This window comes from Mustela erminea, chromosome 18 (genome assembly GCF_009829155.1).
Source record: "Mustela erminea isolate mMusErm1 chromosome 18, mMusErm1.Pri, whole genome shotgun sequence".
NCBI classification, from domain to species: Eukaryota; Metazoa; Chordata; class Mammalia; order Carnivora; family Mustelidae; genus Mustela; species Mustela erminea.
The window spans coordinates 23,829,999-23,850,355 of NC_045631.1; the positions used below are offsets into that span (position 1 = coordinate 23,829,999).

The 20,357-nt window shown below is 46.3% G+C and overlaps 1 long non-coding RNA gene and 2 pseudogenes across 1 annotated transcript in view; 1 reads left to right on the top strand and 2 right to left on the bottom strand.

Moving 5' to 3' along the window:
• Positions 1-18,252, bottom strand: part of LOC116578059 — a 30,101-nt gene extending 11,849 nt beyond the window's left edge. Inside the window, exons 1-2 of the long non-coding RNA XR_004280716.1 lie at positions 18,164-18,252; positions 10,487-10,606 (exon numbers count right to left, since the gene is read on the bottom strand). This is a non-coding gene — a long non-coding RNA (uncharacterized LOC116578059). The remainder of the gene's footprint in view (positions 1-10,486; positions 10,607-18,163) is intronic.
• Positions 12,744-12,895, bottom strand: LOC116578660 (annotated as a pseudogene).
• LOC116578596 lies at positions 16,014-16,136 on the top strand (annotated as a pseudogene).
• Positions 18,253-20,357: the final 2,105 nt, after the last annotated feature.

Below are 20,357 nucleotides of genomic sequence, written 5' to 3' on the forward strand. Positions count from 1 at the left end.
ACTTACTCCTTCTCTAGACTGAGAAAATTTCTCACCAGTCCAGCCTCCGAGCCACCCCCAACCCTCAGACCAGCCATATTTGGCCCGATTCCTCCAGCTGTTCCCCACCTGCATCTTCCCCTGTTTCCCACTCTGAGGCCTACCTGTTTCCCGTCTAACACCTAATCTGGAACTCCCCCACCCCCTCCCCACACCTGCAACACTTTTTAAATCAGAGATAACAGATTCCAAAAGCTCAGATGCTAAAGATAATAACCCTCCCCCCCAGCCCTCTTTGCCCACAGAGCAGGTTGCACTCAGACTTTCCATTCTAAGCCCCATTAATTTTTTTTTTCCCCCTTTCTCTTCTTTTTTAAACACAGGGTAATTTAAACTCTCTTTTCCCGGATGAGAGGCTTTCAACTTTGGCACTAGAACCTGGGTTTGATTCATTTTTTGATCCTCAGAATAGATTTTTTTCCCAGCCAGAGGGACCCCCTGATCCTCTGGGCCAAGCTGGAGCTTTCACATAAATGATTGCTCAGGACCCAGGGAGGAGAGGTGACCCGTCGAAGGCCACACAGCACAGGAAGGGTGAGAACCCACATTTCCTGAGGTCCCTTGTGTGGCTTTCTCTCTCCTCCCTCTCCTGCAGAGGGTCATTTTTTTTTTTTTTAAGATTTTATTTATTTATTTGACGGACAGAGATCACAAGTAGGCAGAGAGGCAGGTAGAGAGAGAGGAGGAAGCAGGCTTCCCGCTGAGCAGAGAGCCCAATGTGGGGCTCGATCCCAGGACCCGGGGATCACGACCTGAGCCGAAGGCAGAGGCTTTAACTCACTGAGCCACCCAGGTGCTCCCATTTTTTATAACATGCACAAACCATGCACTTAAAGAGAAAAGCAGGAGGTAATAGGACCAGCAAGTGGCACCTGAGAGAAGGCAGAAGCTGCACAGAGAGCAGCACGAATATGAGGACAGTCCTGGGGTGACCCGCAGTGCGAGAACCACAGCCACCTCCAGAGCCCCCTGGCGCACCAAGCAGGACCTTGGGCACTGAGCAATAGTGGCTCTGGTGCCTCTATTCCCACCTCCCCAAGTGAGGCCAGGATCCCAGGATCTACCTTTGTTTTGGCTGCTGCCACAACAGAAGCCAAGATTCAGTGAGGACTTGCTCTGTGCCAGGCATGATTGTCATACCCAGCCCTCCCACAGCGGCACCATTCTACTCTGCCCACTATACAGATGAAGAAACTAAGGCACAGAGAAACTGAGCCACTTGTTCAAGATCACACAGCAGGCAAGTGGGAGACCTAGAACTGCAAGCTGTCTGGCCTCAGAGCCCACACTCTCCCCAATACTATTTTTGAAAATCCCACAAGCTGGGAAGCTTGTGGAGAGGTGGAGAGGGTCAGAGTAGGGCTGGGGGGGGGGTGGTCATCTCATCCACTGAAAAACAACACTGTTGGTCACAAGTGCTAGGTCTGAGCAAGCCGGCAGACAGCTAACCTTGCTTCCGGCCAAGGTGGACCCCAGCCCACGGCACCCGCAGATCAGACACTTGCCTGGGATCTGGCCTTTCTTCTCTCCCCGCAGAGTCTCGCCCTGCCTGTGTGCATGGCCCAGCCGTGCCAAGGCCAAGGCAACTGGACGCCCCCAGAACAGGCATGGAGACTAGATGGAAACGCACATACTGCACCAGGAGCACGGAAGGACCACCACCACCCCCATTCCAGAAAGTTCTGGATAGGTGGAGGAAGAAGGGGCAGAGGAGGAGGCTCTTGCCAGAGAACATGGAAGCTGCACTCCTGCAGGGCTTGGGTCTGAGGAGGATTCCCCCAGGGATCAGAGCTCAGCCAGAGGAAAAGCCCACAGTCCTGTGCTGGCTGCCAGGGACCTGTATGACCCAGGCCCTCTAACCTCAATGACCTTATGTCCTACTTTAGTCCAGGCTGCTCACCCCTCCCCAGTCTCATGGGCCACCTCCCCATTCCTCACACACCACATGCTCAGTCCTGCCTCTGGGCCTTTGCAACTGCGGTTCCCTCCGCCTGCACTTCCTCTAGACATCACATGGCTGGTTCACTTTCTTCCAGTCTTGACTCACATATCATCCTCTCAGAGAGCCCCCTCCCCCAGCAACATCAGTTAGAATTGCAAGTCAGCCCCACTATGACCTAACCCCCCTTCCTCGTCTTTTCTCCTTAATACCTCTGGCCATCTAGTACAGTATATTTTGTCCTAATGCACGGATGTGTTTGTCTGGGAGAGCATGGATTTCGTCCAGCTTGCTTTATCCCTGGAGCGTCTCATCCTGCCTGGCACACATGTGCACCCTCCCCGGGTCTTTCGCCTTCTGAAGGTGGGAGCCAGCACCACCTGGGACACAGTCTGGGTCCATGTTCGGAAGTGACGGGAGGATATCACAACCATGCACCTGTAAACCCACCCAGCTGCAAGCAAGTGTGGGAGTGAGGGCGGCGGGAGCCAGGCCAACCCAGGCAGGACATTTTCGCTGCGTGGTCCCAAGGATCATGACCATTAGGACCGCCCATTTGTCCCCACTGCAGCACAAGCAGCTGTTCCATCAGGAGGGTCCCTAGAAGCCACAGAGGGTGTGAGTGCGAGGGAGGGAAAGGAGAGGGGAAAATTTAGAAAAAGATATGCAGAGTCAACAGGCAGCCAGAGACTGACGGGAAAGCAGAGGGGGTGAGCGGGAGAGCACAAGTTGCCGAGAATATCTCACAGTTGCTGGAACACGGCGGCACCTCATGCTGCTGAAGTTCTTGCTGCATGGATCACACGCGTGGACTTGGAAGCACCCGTCCCCCTCCTGCTGCAGCGCGGGCTCTTGGGAGGGGGGCCAGCACTGCTCTGACCTTGCCCTCCCGCGTGCCTCACTGGTGTCTGGCGGGCAGCTCCAGCCGGCCGCCTCTGAGGACCTGGCTAGCTTTGAATGGGACTGAAGTGGCCAGGCGGGGGTGGGAGCAGCGGGGGGCCCCTCCTTATCCCTTGCCCTCCACCCTCTAGAGACCTCATCCAAGGGCTGCACCACATGGTCTCTCTGGGTGTCTCCAGCTCTAATGTTCTCTGGATTTAGGAGAGTTCTGTTCCAAATCCCATGACCTACCTCCTGAGGGAGGCGGCTGTGCCCTTCCCCGGAGGGAAACTGAGTAACTACCACAAAAGTCGTGGCGTGTCCCACCCTGCTGCTCACACCTTACTTCTCCTGGCGGGGTGTGTCAGCTCTCGGGAACCCGCCCTTCACTTTACGTGGGGTCGCTGTCCACTCCATTCCACAGCCCCTCGCTCAGGGCCGGGGCACCCCACCCCCAAGGCAGTCTTGCCCCCTTTTCTCCTGCCGCCACATCTCCGCCGCAGAGACCATATCACCATGCGGCTCTGATTCCCCCCGCCCCCCGCCCCCCAGTCTGCTGCACAGCCTTCGACGGCTCTCGAGGCCTGTGGGATCAGGCACAGTCCTTCACGGAGCAGTCTAGGGCCTCCACAATTCAGCACCACCTTCCCTTTCCTGCTGAGCTCCCTTTCTCATCCTCTGTTCTCCAGACCCTGCGCTTTCCTGTCTCTGTACCTTTGCTCACGCTAGTGCCCTCCCGCCAAGTGTCCTCCCACACCGATCATAACGACTCATCCTCCAAGGACCCAGCAGAGGCCATCCTCCCTCTCCCCATCAGACCTTCCCTGAGTCTCCAAACGGTTGGAACATTCGACCCAGGCCTGCCCTCTGCCCCTTGCCTGCAGTCGTTATGGACATCACACAGGAGCATGACGGAGACTATTTCTGACGGACGTTTGCACCCTCGTGTATACCAGCCAGGGACCTGCACCCTCTGGATGCTCCACACTCTTGGTAGAATAGGGGTGGCAAAGATCCAGCCCGGGACAGAAGTCCCCACCAACGCCGGACTGTGTGTCCTGTTCCAGTCACTGCCCCGGCTCATTCACACACTGACTGACTTCACCCCATGATGATCCTGTGAGGCAGGCACTATTACTACCCCTGTCTTCCAGATAAGAACACTGAGGCTCAGGAGACCTGCTGAGACCACAGAGCTGGTAGCAGAGCTGGGATGAGAGCCCAGAGGGTCTGGCAGCCTAGCCCACCTTCTTAGCAGCTGCACCTACTGCAGCCCCCCCACCCCTACCCAAGCCCCCGGCCTGGCCACGCCCAGCTCCTGTACCCTCCTGGCCCTGCCTCTCCTCCATCAGGAGCACAGGAACCCAGCCTCATCCAGGGTTGGGCAGGGCAGGGCTGGTTTCTTGGAGTCGCTCCGTGATAGGCTGGGGAGGGGAGAGCAGTTTGGATTACTGACTCTGAGCTCAGAAGAGAACAAGAGCAGAAGGGCTGCACAAAGCAAGAGAATGAAAGGATGCCTCACGAGAGAATGAGAGAGGGCGAAGGTGAGCGGAGGCTGGGTCCAAATGCTGGAGGGGTGATGGAGGGCAGATGGGGCTGTCTCCTCTATCTCCCCCTCCAACAACCCCAGCCGCACCAGCCACACAGCCAACCCCAGTGCAAGAAGAAACCGCCTCAAAGCACCTGAAAAAGAATGTGCCAGCAAGAACAACTGGCTTCTCCCTCTTATTAAATCCCTCACAGGGCTGTGGGGCCCCACATCAACAAGAAGGGTTCTAGGAAAGAGCAATTAAGGGCCCCCAAGGCTGTATTTACCTGACATCCAGCATCTGGATGAAAAGTGAAAAATCATCATCGTCAAGGTGGGGTGTTTTTTTGTTTTTTGTTTTTTGTTTTCAGTACAAAGCTCTGGGTATTTAAAAATATCTGAGTGATGGGCTGGCTGGTTGTGCTTTTCGTCCAGATGTTCAGCATTCCCTAGGTTCAGCCTGACAGCGGTTGCTGTCGTGACAGGCTCGAGAGGAGGAGCCTAGGGGATGGTGAGAGAGAAGCGGTGGTAGTCCTGCCCTGTGGAACCTTCTGCCCCTGGCTCACTCTGTCTTCACCACCTGCCCCCTCGGCTGGGAAAATGTGCTCTCCCCAGCCCTCGCACACCGCCTCCAGGTTGCACGGAGCTGAGAGACATTGACGTTCATACAACATCTTCCGCTGGGAATCAGCAGGCCCCGCACAGAATTAGCTGGCATCTTACGCTCCTGGATTATGCAAGCAGCTACTTTGATTGAATCTGGCAACCAGATTTATGAATCAGTCGATATTTATTGCGGGGAGCAATCCATCTTCATGTCTGGTCTGTACACACAGAGCCCCACTCAGGGCGCACCCGAGGCCCTGGTGCTAAATGGTGGAGCGGTCTCCGTGAACACATCTGAGGGAGGGGGCCACAGAGAGGGATCTGACACCAATCAGAAGGGAGACAGGATATAATGTGGGTAGGTGTTACTGGGTAGGGGTGGCAGTGGCAGCTACCATATTCATCCCATGTTTGTCCCTGTCTGCCCTTCCCAACCTTCTCCCAATGCCCCACACCATCTAACAGAAGTTAACTAACGGTTGCATTATTTGAAGTCAAACAGGATGTAAAATTGTGATATAACGCATTTCAAAGTAAACTGAGAGAGAGAGGTGTGTGTGTGTGTGTGTGTGTGTGTGCGCGCGCGCGTGTGTGTGTTCCAATTATCTACTCTCGTGTTCCCTCCCCTGCCCACTGGTCCAGTTATTCAAGAAAAGAACAGCCTGAACTCCCAAGCTCAGTCTTGTGATGGACCAATCATAGAGCTGAGGGTGTAAGTCTGGCCTATGAATGGCCAGGGAAATGGCTACTCGGGAGTCTCTCATTTGCATGCCTGCACTGATTGGCTAAACCACTGCCCCCTGTGGTGGAAAGCAAGCTCCCAGTTAAGGCGGAGGGAATCCAGTTATCAATCCACGTGAAGGCTTTGGGCTTATTTTGAGGTCCAGGAAGGACGCTCTGTTACCCTTCTGAGCTTCGAAGATGGGAAGGAGGGGCAGAATTTAAGATGTGTGGGAAGAGAGGACAGAGGAGCTACTCCCCAAATCACCTTCTGCTGCCCCTTTCTCAGCCCTAACTCTGCCTTCTGCCCCAAACACTCATTCCTTTGTCCCCATCTGCCAAGGCGACCCCCTTATGGAACTGTGACCGGAAGCCCACCCGCTCAAACCCTTCCCCACGTGGAGCTTCTTGTGAGAAATACAAGACACTAGGGACACTGAGAAGGGAAATAGAAATGTTGGGAGGAGATTATAGTTCCCGCCAAATCACACAACAGAGCATCTACAGCAGGAAGGTGAGAGACCCCTGGCCCTTTGGCATGTCCTCAGCCTCCACACCTGGGATCAGGGAGGCTGCTGGCAGCTGGGGCCAGGGGCTTCTGGCGGGAGGGGCTGGGCTGGGGACTTGGGATCTGACACCATCTCCACTCATTCACAAGACCTGGCCCTGAGGTTGGGCTGGGGAGGGGGAGGGGGTTGCTTTCTTGCCTTACAAAGACAGGAGGTCCCTGGGAGGCCAGGGCAGGCAGGAGGGGAGCCAAGGCAGCTCAAAAACTAACTCCACAGATGGTACAGACAAGAAAAGGGCTGGGCCAGCCCACCTGATGGGAGGAAAATGGGAAGCACCCAGAGGAGATAAAAGACAACTGCCCCCACCCAAGGGCCAGGGTACTCTTACCTAGCTCTCGCTCAACCTCCGGTCAATTACTTCACCCCCGAGACCCCTAGAAGATGAAGAATCCTTCTCAGACATCCCCCACTCCCCATCCCCCACCCACCCCTGCCCAGAGCTAGTCCAACAAGACAACACCTGCGAAGGGCTGGAATCTTGGGGACTCCAAGGACAGAATCACAACCCATGGGTAAACTGACAGGCACTCAGGCGTCCTCTCAGTATGTAGAAGCTTTCTCTATTCAAAGCGTCCAGTAATGGAAGCAGTTAAGGTAGTGATCGAGCACAGATCAAGCATTCAAGCCCAGTTTGGACCATCTGTTGTAGAGTATAATTTCTGGACACTTGCATGCACTGGATGAGAATTTTGGCATAATCTGTTGCCTGCCTCCAACTCTTTGATTCTGTGATTCATTCATTTAGCAAATGTTTATTGGTTACCCGCTAGCCCCAGCTTTGTCCCTAACTACTCGTTTCCTCTCTCAAGCCAGTTTCTGTACATAAAGTGAGGGTGTTGGGCCAGTGGCCCTCTAAGGGCTCTTCCAGCTCTAACAGGCTGCCTTGTTCTAAATGCAATCACAAGGAACCACAAAGCCCGCCCTCCTCCCCTGAGGCTCCTTTCTCCCTCTTCTTCCTACACAACGGATAACTTAGCAGAGTTGGGACAGAATGAACTTCTCCTGGCCCGGGATGCTGTGTGAAACAGATGGCCCTGTTGCCATGGAGACCAGGGGGCTATGTGTCCTGCGGGGCTGGGACTGGGTGGGGGCTAAGTCAGGCCCGGGTGATTTACTCCTGCAATAGCCCAGCCTGGAGTCTACAGGACTGTTAAACAGGAGTGGCTCTAGGCAATGGCTCAGCCAGACAGATCAGAAACCACTTAAGATGAAAGACCCAGAACATCTCTGCCCATGGATGCCTGCTACATCCTGGTTCCCCACCCCCACTGCACAACTTTAGCCCAGTCAGGCCCTTTCTGGTCCAGGAGATTTGACTCTGTCTTCCCATGGGCAAAGCTGGAGGAGCACACAGTCTGTCCTGAAGGACGGGGGATAGAGGCTGCTCGGGAAGGGACTCTCTGGGGACCGAGGGAGACTGACTTCTTGGGCTTGTTGGAAAAAAAGAGTTCTCTGCCAATCAGCCCTGTGCAACCACAGGTGGGCTGCCCCAGGAGGGAGCAAGCTCCCCACCCCTGGAAGCATTCAAATTGGGCTGAGAAGATCCTCTGTCAGAGACTCTCAGAACAACTTCCACATCCAGTAGGAGATTCTAAAGGTGGCTCTTCTAATTCCGAGATCTTGTGACAGCAGAGGCAGCGGGATGGGACGGTCTCGAGCACACACTTTGGAGTCAGACAGACCTGGGCTCAGGTCCCAACTCGGCATCTTACTTTCTGTGTGACCTTGAGGAGTTAACTTTCCCTGAACATCTATTTCCTCGCCTGCGAAATGTGAGTCATAATACCGGCTTCATGGGATTTTGGTGGGGGGGAGGATTAAAGCGAAACAAGGCATCTAAAGTGCTTAGAATAATATATTGCACATTTTAAGTACCCAATAAGTGGCGGTTATCATTATTAGACTGTAATGAGTAAACCTACGCAGAAACGGGAGCTCCACAGCTGTCTGGATTGGACTCAGCCAAGACGCCTGGCTCCTGATCTGCCATTCACCCTGTGATTGTGGGCAGATTTCTTTCTTTTCTTTTCTTCTTTTTTTTCTTTCTTTTTTTTTTTTTAGTATAGTCGACACACAATGTTACATTAGTGTCAAGTGTATGACATAGTGATTCAACATCTCTATACATTACGCTCTGCTCACCACACGCATGGCTACCATCTGACCAATTTCTTAAAAGAAAAAAAACTCTGTGCCTCAGTTTCCTCATCTGTAAAATGAGGCTAATAAGTGCTTACCTCAAGGGATTATTCTGAGGATTGAATTTGCAATCCATGCAAAGGGTTTAGAATAGAACCTAGCACAGAACAAGTGTCCCAGAACCTGTGTGCTCATGTCATTGTCCCTAGCATCCGGTCACCAGTCTCAGCTCTGGGTCACCTTCCCAAAGACTGGTTCTTGACCGGGCTTATTCAAAGATCAAAGTCGGGTTTTTTGGTTTTTTGTTTTTTTGTTGGGAGGGTGAGAACAGGGTTTTGTTTTTTTGTTGGAAGGGTGAGAACATTTAAATTCTCCTGTTAGTAAATTTCAGTTATACACCAGAATGTTATCAACCACAGTCACGGTGTCACACATTAGATCCTCAGGCCTTAGTGATCTTATACCTGAAAGTCTGACCCTTTTACCAACCTCTTCCTATTTCCCCCACTCCTCAGTCCCTGCCAACAACCTTACTTTTTATTTCTATGGGCTCAATTATTTTATTATTATTATTATTTTTTTTTTAGCAAAGAGTATCTGTCTTCCTCTGTTTGGCTTATTTCACTTAGCATAATACCCTATCTGAGGTGAGGGAATGTGTATTGCTTAACTTGAGGGAGGGAATCGGGTCACAATGTATACGCATATCATCATCATACCACTTTAAATATCTTATAATTTTGTCCATATACATCAATAAAGCTGGGGCAGTGGGGAAAGACAGACATAAAAAACACTGGCGAGGATGCAGAGAAAATGGAACCTCTGTACACTCTTGGTGAGAATGTAAATTGGTGCAGCCACTATGGAAAACAGGAGGAAGGCCCTCACAAAATTAAGACTACTCTATGATCTAGCCATCCCACTTCTGGGTACAAAGCCAAAGGAAATGAAATCAGAATTTTGAAGAGATATTTGTACTCCCGTGGCCACTGCAGCATTATTGACAGTAAGCCAAGACACAGAAACAACTTAAACATCTACTGCGGGTGAGTGGATAAGGAAGATGTGGTACACATACACCACGGAATATTCATTGACCTTAAAAAAGAACGAGATCTTGACCTTTGCGGCAACAGGATGGCATGTGAGGACATTATCCTAAGTTAGGTAAGTCAGACAGAGAAAGACAAGTACTGGATCCTCTCACTTACACGTGGAATTTTGAAAAGCCAATCCTGTAGAAACAAGGTAGAAACACCTTGGAGCATGATGGTTGCCAGGGGCTGGGAGGTGGGGAAATGGGGAGACGTCAGCCAACGGGCACAGACTTCCCGTTACAAAGAAAATAAGCTCTGGGGACTGAATGTACAGCATGGGGACGACTGTATTAGCTGCAGAAAGAGTAGATCGTAAATGTTCTCACCATAAAAAGGAAATGGTAATTATGTGAGGGCATGGGGGTGTTTGCTAACCCTCCTGTAGTGATCACTTCACCATGTATACACGTATCAGACCATCACGTTGTATGCCTTAAACCTGCACAATATTATATGTCAATTAAATGTCAGTAAAGCTGGGGGGTAGGAAACAAAGATCAAGTGAGCGAATGAGCCAGCTGTGAGGTGAACAGGAAACCCTCCATGACAAGAAGCGTCTGTGAGCACCTACCCTGTGCTGGCTGACAGGAGGAACAGCAGCCGCTCTTGGAGGGCTTATGCAGAGTTCAGGCAACCAGCACTTTCAGGAAGGAACAATCAAAGAAAGGGTCATGATATCCCTGACGGTATAAGCAGTCAGGCTTCCTGGAAGAGGTGAGAGTTGCATGAGGCATGAAGGAGGGGTGGAAATTTGGCAAGTATCCACAAATGGGGGGGGCAGGGGAGGGAGCATTCTGGCAAGGGGATCAGTGAGAGCCAAGACCCAGGGTAGCAGCACATGGCCCTTCAGGAAGACCGTGAAGGACACACAAGGATAGGCCCCAGGGTTCTCTACAGGGCATTTCTGTGTGAGGTCTCAACCTATCAGTGGTAATGCTATGGGCTAGAAATGCCTGGGGGCACTCACCTGGGCCTGGGTGAGCATCCTGCAGACGTCTCCCCTTTCCAAACCAACGTCATGACTAGATCAGCCATTGTGGTTCTCATTACAATTGCAAGATCTGCTTCAGCAACAACCACCAGAAAACTTTTAAAAAAAGAAAAAAGAAAAGGATTATTTCTTATAAGACTTGGAAACTACACAGCACACCTGGGGCCACATGGTAAAGTCACAGGTGGAGAGAGGCCACCTGGACCGGGCTTCTGTTTTCACGAGGGTCAAGGTTAGAGGCTGAGCGTCTCTCAGGCTCACTCTTTATTGGTGAATTTAAAATACACAGGCGGGAATTTAAAGCACAGAGAAGAGAAAACACAAGTGGCCCCAATTGTCACTTATCAAAATCGGCCACAATCTCTAAAACAGAGAAGCCTCAGTTGGAGGAGGTGACCCGGCTTTTTATCCAGCCTGTGGCCAGCTAAATATTTATTCCAGATGGCGAGATCGCGGTCTTTGAAGTGGATGCTCTAGTAATCACAGCATAAGCCAGCCTTCGCATTACAAAAAAAGAAAGAAGAAAAAATTGTGAGGGCTTCCACTACTGGCAACTTTGCCTAAAGATGGGGAGAGCAGAGAATTCAGAAACAAGGTTCAAGCTTGCCAGGGAAGGCAGGGATCTGGGTCCATTTCCTCCTAGTACTTGAACGACCTTGAGTAAGTTATGGTTCTAAGCCTCAGTTTTCTTATCCTTACCAGGACACTTATACATGCCCCTAAAATGTAACACTAAGCGAACATGCATACGCAGCACATGGAAGGCAAGGGTACTACTCAGTGGGAACTATGGTTTGGCCTGTGAATGATGAAGAGTGAGGGAAGCTTTTTCCTGTTATATATTTTTTAATTCCAGTATAGTTAACAGTGTTGTATCAGTTTCAGATATAGAATATAGTGATTCATCGCTTCCATACCTTACTTACTGCGCTCATCACAATAAATGTACTCCCCTTCACCTGTTTTACTCATTCCCCCACTCACCTCCCCTCTGGCAACCATCAGTTTGTTATCTGTAGTTGAGAGTCTCGTTCTCGGCTTGCTTCCTTTGTCCTTTATTCATTTTGTTTCTTAAATTCCACATAAGAGTGAAATCATATGGTATTTGTCTTTCTCTCACTTATTTTACTTAGCATTATAAACTCTAAAGCCATTTATGTTGTTGCAAATCGCAAGATTTCATTCCTTTTTTACAGCTGAATCATATTCTAGTGTGTGTGCGCGTGTGTGTGCGCGCACGCGCACATGTGTCCTTATCCATTCATCTGTCAGTGGACTTTTGGGCTGCTTCCATAATTTGGCTATAGTAAATAATGCTTCAATAAACACAGGGACACAGGGCACCTGGTGGCTCAGATGATTAAGCATCTGCCTACAGCTCAGGTCATGATCCCGGGGTCCTGGGGTCGAGTCCCACATCAGGCTCCCTACTCAGTGGGGAGCCTGATCCTCCCTCTGCCTCTGCCTCTCTCCTTGTGTGTCTCTCATGAATAAACAAAATTTTTAAAAAAATCTTTTAAAAAATAAATAAAATAAACATAGGGGTGCATATATCTTTTCAAATTAATATTTTCATATTCCTTGGGTAAATACCCAGGAGTGGAATTACTGGATCATATAGTAATACTATTTTTAATTTTTTGAGAACCTCCATGCTGTTTTCCACAGTGGCAGCACCAGTTTGCATTCCCAGCAAACGAATAAGGGTTCCTTTTTCTCCACATCCTCACCAACACTTGTTGTTTCTTGTGTTTTTTATTTTAGCCATTCTGGCAGGTGTGAGATGATATCTCATTGTGGTTTTGATTTGTGTTTCCCTGCTGATAAGTGATGCTGAGCATCTTTCCATGTGTCTGTTGGCCATCTCTCTGTCTGTCTTCTTTGGAGAAGTGTCTGTTGATGTCTTCTTCCCACTTTTAATTGGATTATTTGTTTTTTTGTGCTAAGTTGTATTGATATATTTGGATACTAACACATTATCAGATATGTCATTTGCAAATATCTTCTCCCATTCAGCAGGGTGTTTTCTTTTTGTTGACCTTTCCCTTGGCTGAGCAGAAGCTTTTTATGTTGATGTAGTCCCATTTTCCCCAATATGTTTTAAGGAAATGAGTCATTGCATGGTAGGAAAGATGGATTGGAGTGGGGCAAGGAGACATCTAAGAACTAGATTTTGAGATAGTGGTTCATGAATAATGTAATGCTGCTTCAAAATTTAGTGGAGAAAATACAGACTGATAGGAGGAAAAAGCAAAGGACCCAGCAGAGCAGAAATCGGCAAATAATGAAGAGCAAGAACTCACCAGTGACATCACACTTTTCAATTAGCAATAATCGCGCCTCGGATAAACCTCATTGGCTATGATACTGCCACTGCATCATACTTTTAAGAAAGGGAGGGGGATTAAGAGAACAGGAGAAGAAAGGACTGATGGGAAAAAGGGTGAATAGTTCCACATTGGAAACCCTGATCTTCACAAAATGCGAATGTTCTATATTCAGTCAACAAACATACGTCGAGCCTACAATGTGCACTAAGAATATAAATATAAACAGACATGGTTCCTGCCCCAGGGACTTTATGGTATCAGTGGGGGAAGCAAAGACATCAACAAATGCACACAATGAAGTTGAACAGATGCTTTTATCCACAGTAGCAGTCCAAGTAGACCGCAGAACAAAAAGGTGATTGATTTCATCAGACTTCAAGGGGGAAGTTACTCAAGGACTGTGTAAATGTTCTCCAGGAAGACTGTGGGGGAAAAACATACTCCATATGGAGGCAAAGCCTGAGAAAAATACCAATGAGTGAAACATGACATGTTCTAGACTTAGAAGTCACTCTGATACTTGGGACTGTCATATCCAGAGCTAAGGCTGCAGATGCCTACAGACACCGTGGCACAGAGAGCAGCGTGGGCCATAAAAGGGAAAGAGGGAAGCATCAAGAAGAATGTTGTGTTGGAGGTATTGGAACCGTAATGGGAGTTCAGGATATGGGTTTCCTGTCAGAGGAGCATTCAAACAGGAAGAATTAAGGACAATTCTTCCTTTAAGGTCAGAAGGAAGGAAGAAAGAGAAGATAAAATCATGTTGAAGTAAAGAGGGGTGAACTGACTTGCCTAGGAGGTCCACCCTTGACTTTCCCAGAAAATCAGAGCCAAGAGCATTCGTTTGTTTTTTTTAAAGATTCTATTTATTTATCTGACAGACAGAGATCACAAGTAGGCAGAGAGGCAGAAAGAGAGAGGAAGGGAAGCAGGCACCCCACTGAGCAGAGAGCCGATGTGGGGCTCAATCCCAGGACCCCAGGATCACAACCTGAGCTGAAGGCAGAGGCTTTAAGCGACTGAGCCACCCAGGCGCCCCAAGAGCATTAGTTTAAACAAAAAAGTAGGGAATGGGGGAGGGTCCATAGGTTGAAGAGGGGTAAAAAAGAGCACAATTACTAATATCAGAGACTTAAGGGGGCCTATTGAAAGAGGGACTATTACTACATTTTCCACAGACATTAGAAGGGTAATAAGAACATTATGAACAACTTTAGACAAACTGGACACATTCCTTGAAAAATACAGGTTACTAAAACTGACACAAGATAAAATAGAAAAATTTAAATAGCCTTTTATCTACTAAATAAAGTTAATTTGTTATCAAAAATCTTTCCACAAACAAAATTCCATAACTGGAGGTTTTCACTATGAATTTAATCAAACATTTAAGAAAGAAATAATATTAATCCTATACAAACTCAGAAAAATAGAGGAACATGAGCATTCCCAACTTGATTTATGGTGCTAGAATAACCCTGATAGTAAACCCTGATAGTAAAACCAGACAAAACATTACAAAAGGGAAAAAAAAAAGAAAGAAAGAAAGACAAATCAATATCCCTCAAGAACATAGATCCTTAACAGATTATTAGCAAGTAAAACCAGAAATACACAGAAAGATACATCACAAGCAAGTAGGTTTATCCTAGGAATGCAAGATTGTTTGAACACTCAAAATCATTAATGTGATTCACTATATTAACAGCATAAAGAAGAAAAACCATGACTGTTTTTATAAAATCTAATACCTGTTCATCTTTGTTTTTAAATCAGAGAAAATTAGGAGAAGAAGGAATTTCTTCAACCTGATTAAGTACACCTATAAAAAACTAGAGCTAACACTATATTTAGTATAGTTAATATACATTCTCCCTAAGATTAAGAACAAAGCAAAGATGTGCACTCTCACTACATTCATATAATGTTTCATTGGAGGTTTTGGCCAAGGCAATAAAGCAAGATAAAGAAATAAAAGGCACAGAGATCAGAAAGGAAGAACTAAAATTTTATGCACAAGTGATATGATTTTTTTTTATGTAGAAAATCCCAAGTAACCAACAAAATAGCAACAAGGTGGAATAAATGAATTTAGCAAAGTCACAAGGTAAGGGCACCTGGGTGGCTCAGTAGGTTAAGCGGCTGCTTTCAGCTCTGATCATGATCCCGGGGTCCTGGGATCAAGCCCCCTTCAGGCTCCCTGCTCAGCAGGGAGTCTGCTTCTGCCTCTTCCCCTGCTTGTATTCTCTCTCTAGCTCTCTCTCTCTCTCTCTCAAATAAATAAATAAAATCTTAAAAAAGAAACACAAGATAAAAGAGCAATACTCACAAATCAATTATATTCCCACATACTAGCCACAAACCACTGGACGAAGACATTTTTTTCTAAAATTTCATTAACAATACAGCAAAAAAATTTTTTTAATACTTAAAAACAGATTTAACAAAAGATGTACCAGAATTATACACTGAAAACTGCTTAAAAATTACTGAGATACATTTAGGAAGCCTTAAATAAATGTTTCTGTCTTCTGGGAAGACTCAATACTGTTCAAACATTAATTCTCTCCAATTTGATCTACATGTGCAAACACAATCCTAATCCCATTTTCCAGCAGGCTTTATTTGTAATAGTTGATAGACTTATTCTAAAATTTATATGGAAATGCAAAGGACCTAGACTATCCAAGGCAATCTTGATAAAGAAAAACAAAGTGAGAGGACTTAACACTGCCTAACTTCAAGGCTTGTTATAAAGCTGGTAAACTGTCTTGGAGACAGGATGGTAGTGTAAAGAAATATGTATAATTCAACAGAACACAACAGAGATCCCAGAAATAGACTGACATGTATATGACCATTTGATTTTCAATGAGGAGCCAAAATGATTCTATGGATAAAGCAATCTTTTCAACAGGTGTGGTTGGCACAATTGGCTAATAATACGGAGAAACATAAACTCTGATCCTTACCTCACAAAATACGCAAAATTTAATTTGAGGTGAATGACAGACTTAAAGGTAAAGGGTAAAACTATAAAGCTTCTAGAATAAAACACAGGAGAGTATTTTCATGACCTACAAATGGGCAAAAGTTTTTTAGGCGGGAAGCAAAAAATAATAATTATCAAAGTAAAAAAATCACCATTTAGATTTTATAAAAATTAAAAACTTCTGCTCATCAAAAACCTCATTAAGAAAATGATAGTGTGCGGTGGCTGCACACAGCAGCCTCCTCAATGGTGTATGCAGTCTGTTGCTGCATAGGGGCTGTCCTAAGGGACCTTGGAGACTACATTTTCCAGTGAACATGTCTGATCTCACACTGTCTCCCAATCTAGGCTCCAGTCAGGTATTTGGGGTGTCTTTGGAAAGCCCCAGGGCACAGTGACCATGGTCCACACTCGCCAAGTCATCATGTCCTTCCACGCCAAGCTACTGAACGAGAAACATGTGGCTGAAGCCCTTCACAGAGCCAAGTTCAAGTTCCCCGGGGCCAGGTGACCCCACATCTCCAAGAAGTGGTGATTTATCAAGTTTGATATGGATGAATTTGGAGATACAGCAGCTGAAAAGCAGTTTATCCTGGTTGGCTGTGAGGTTAAATACATTCCTAATTATGGCTCCCCTTGGGCAAATGGACAAATGGTGAGTTGTGCACTCCTGACAGATTCTGCATCGTGCCGTCCTTACTCACGCCCCACCAATAAAGCCTACTTCCTATCCAAGAAAGAAAATGGATAATAAGTCACAGATTAGGGGCAAATATTTGCAAAACATGTCCATTAAAGAAATTATACCAAGTATATATAAGGAACAAAAACACAATAAAAACACAAACAACCCGATAAAGAGAAGGGCAAAATATTTGAACAGACATTTCAAAATAAGGTGGCTATATTAAAGGTATCCTGCTCTATGGCCCAGCATTTCCACTTTGAGGTATTTACCCAAAAGAAAAGAAAATATACATCTACAAAAATACTTTTACAAGAACATTCACAGTAGCCCCTAACTGGAAACAACCCCACACAAAGGGGGAAAAGGGAAAAACAAATTGTTACTGCTACTCAGTGATGGAAAAGGAAGAAAGTGGCAACACATGCAGGAAAATGGGTGAATTCCCAAAACATGAAGAGTACAAACTATTTGGTTCCATTTACATGAAATCCTAGAAAGGTTTTTTTAAAAAAATGAAAACTGATTGCTGCTGCAAGATAAGATCCATGATTGACTGGAAAGGGGCATGAGGAGACTTTCTATGTGATAGAAATGTTCCATATCTTGGTAGGGATTTGGGTTACACATGTGTAAGAAGTTGTCAAATCTTCTGGAAGAATATACTTATAATCTGTGTTTTTTAACCATTTTACTGATACAAACTTACCCCCTGACACATACACACACACACACACACACACACACACAAAGAACCACTAGCAAACACTGAATTCTGCTTCATGATATACATGATGAAGTGTTTGGAGTAACATATACTGATGGTCTGTGTCTTACTTTACAGTATGCCAAAAATAAGATGATTGAGGAGTAGACATATAGATAGGAGATAGAGCAAAATGTTCACATTCGTAGACTCTACATGCTGAGTACTCAATGGCGAGTCCTTAGAGTTCTTTTCATGTTTAAAATTTCATAATAAACATTTGGGGGATAGGGGAGTCCAAAGAGGGGATGCAAAGCTGGTCAAAAATGGAAAAAACTCAGAAGAGCCTTGGGGTGAGAGCAGGAAGGAGTGGTCAGGGTTTCGTGGGTGAAATAAGGGCTCAGCTAGGCTTCTACAGCCCTTGTGCATCAGAAAATCAGTCAGCATGAGTCCCAGCAGTTCTGTCAACAGTCATGCCCAGTCAGCCTGATCACACCTATCAAATAGGACATCTGAGGGACAGCATGGTGCCATCCACATTTTCTATCTCCCAATGAGTGTCCCTCCCCCTAGGACTGGAGGTTCCCCAGGGCAGGGACTAGGTCTCCCCCATCAGACTAAGTGCTTACTTTAAGTAGGACCCTGGTCTTTCCCCATCACACCAGGAGCTTCCTTAGGCTAGAAGTTGTCTTTTCCATCAGCTTGGGAATGCTCTTAGCATGGGGACTAACTCCACCACCGGAAGACCTCTCTGGATGTACCTGCCATTTGATAGGGGATTTTCAGAGGCCTGCCCGTGGTTTCTTGTGTTTCCCCCCATGATTCTCGCTTGGGCTGTGCAGGCTGAGCGCACACAGCAGAGAGTGAGGGAGGAGTGATTGACAGTATCCAAGCAGGAACACTCTAACTTCAATCATCCCAGAAGCCGACACTCACTTACATTTAGCCGGGGAACAGCAACATTAATTCAGGGTAGTGATTGAGACTCTACACGCCCTGAAGTGAAGAAATTCTAACTTGAGGTTCCCCCAGCAACTGTAGCTGGGCAACGTCACCCCCAGGCATTGGCAGCAGGTCACAGAGCTCAACAGCTTATTGGGCAGTTGGAAGCACGTCCGCCCTCACACACCTGGGCTCACAGGAGTTGGGGGGGGAGGGTGCCCAGATATCCAGAGAAAGGAGGATGGTGCAGAGGCCCCAGGAAGAAGAACAGACAGGAAAAGAAAGAGGGGCAAGAGCCGAAGTGTTTTCTCTGCTTCTCTTCTTTAGAGGACTCCATGAGACAACTAGTATATCTCCCCCTTATCTCATTCTCTCTCCCTCTCTTCCTGCGCACCCCACCCCCGCCACTGTCTCATGAATATACAGATGCACAGCTTAAAGTATGACTCATGCTCTCAAGGGTAAGTTCCCTAGCAACTGATGACACATTTCCAAGGGGCTCCATGATTGGACCACAGACACCTAGCTGAGAAATGGAACAAACTTGGTTATTGTATGGGATACAGGATCTATTCATCTCCCATCCTTCAAGCCTATTTCTCCCAGAGCCTTCCCCAACCTTAGACCCCTATAAGTTTGATTAACTTCCAGATTTTCTTTGGGACTCAGTTTCTAATGTGATAATACAGCTTGTTTTTATTATTCTGGGTGAGATGGAGAGAGGGCCATTAAGCTAGGCCATGAGAACTAATCTCCCATTTTCTATGTCAGAGTTTTTCAATGTCATCCTGTGTTGCTTCCAGTCATTGGAGACTAAATAGCCTAAGAGGTCTTTTTCTACAAAATGACTAGCTCCTGCAAAAACAGACTTAAGTGCATTTCTAGGGTCAACATAAGTAAGAAAAATATGTAATAGTACCATCCATCCCCCAAAATTACTGAAACTAGGGCAAGGAGTAATAAGAATCAAGGTAACTCAAAAGACAGGTGTTAGAACAAGATGAGGATACTTACTTTCACCACTGCTATTTAAACTACTAGAGCAATTAGACAAGAAAAATAAATAAAAAGCATCCATGTTGGAAGGCATGAAGTAAAACTACTTATGTTTATAGATGACATGATCCCATATGTATAAAATCCCAAATAACTCACAAGGAAGTTGTTAGAGCTAGCAATTTAGCAAAGTTGTATGGTGTAAGATCATTTGTGTTTCTATGTACCAGCAATATAGGCAAGGAAGTTAAGAGAATAAAAATATTTATAATTGCATCTAAGAAAATAAAATATTTAGGAATAGACTTAACCAAGGAGATAAAAGACTCATACATTGAAAACCACAAAAATGGTCAAAAGAAATTAAAGAAGACCTAACTAAATGGAAACTTAAGGGAGCAAAATTTACCACCCCAAAAGGCATCTCTTTGGCATGTGGGTTATTTTAGGTTGATTATTTTTAAGAAATAGGAGACTCAAGAAGTTTTTCTTTATTGCCTCCCCTCTTGCTGCCTAAAAGAAATATAGACAGAGAAACTGTTCCAGGAAGGGAGGTATCACCCTAGACAACTACAGTATAATGTGAACTAGGTGTGGTAGACAGGAAGGAACCCAACAAAGTCATGTTAAAATTCCTCTGTGTCCCATTGTTTCTGCACAATCCAGCAAATATTTGTTTTCCAAATATTTACTCCTTTTCATGCTCCTGTGAATTGTCTTCCTTCTCTTCCAGACCCATACCCCCTCTCCTTAGCTTTAGATGGCATATAAGCCCCAGTTGCCCGACTGCCTGGAGGCCTCATATTCTTATGGAGCTCCTGTAAGTGCATGATTAAACCTGATTTTCTCCTGTAGCCTATTCATATCAATTTAATTCTTAGACCAGCCAAAAGAACCTCAAAAGTAGAGGAAAATTTTCCCTCCCCAACAAACATATCACATATTCATAGGTAAGAAGACCATATTGTTAAGATGACTATACTAACTGAAGTGATCCACAGATTCAATGCAATCCTTATCAAAATTCCAGTAGCCTTTTTTTCTGAAATAAAAATAAAATAATAATGAAATAAAAAGAATCATAATTAATAACCGTAATTAATTATAAATAAATAAAATCAATAAAATGAAATAAAAATAAAACCAATCTTTAAATTCATGTGGAGATGTAAGGGGACCCTGAACAGCCAAAACAA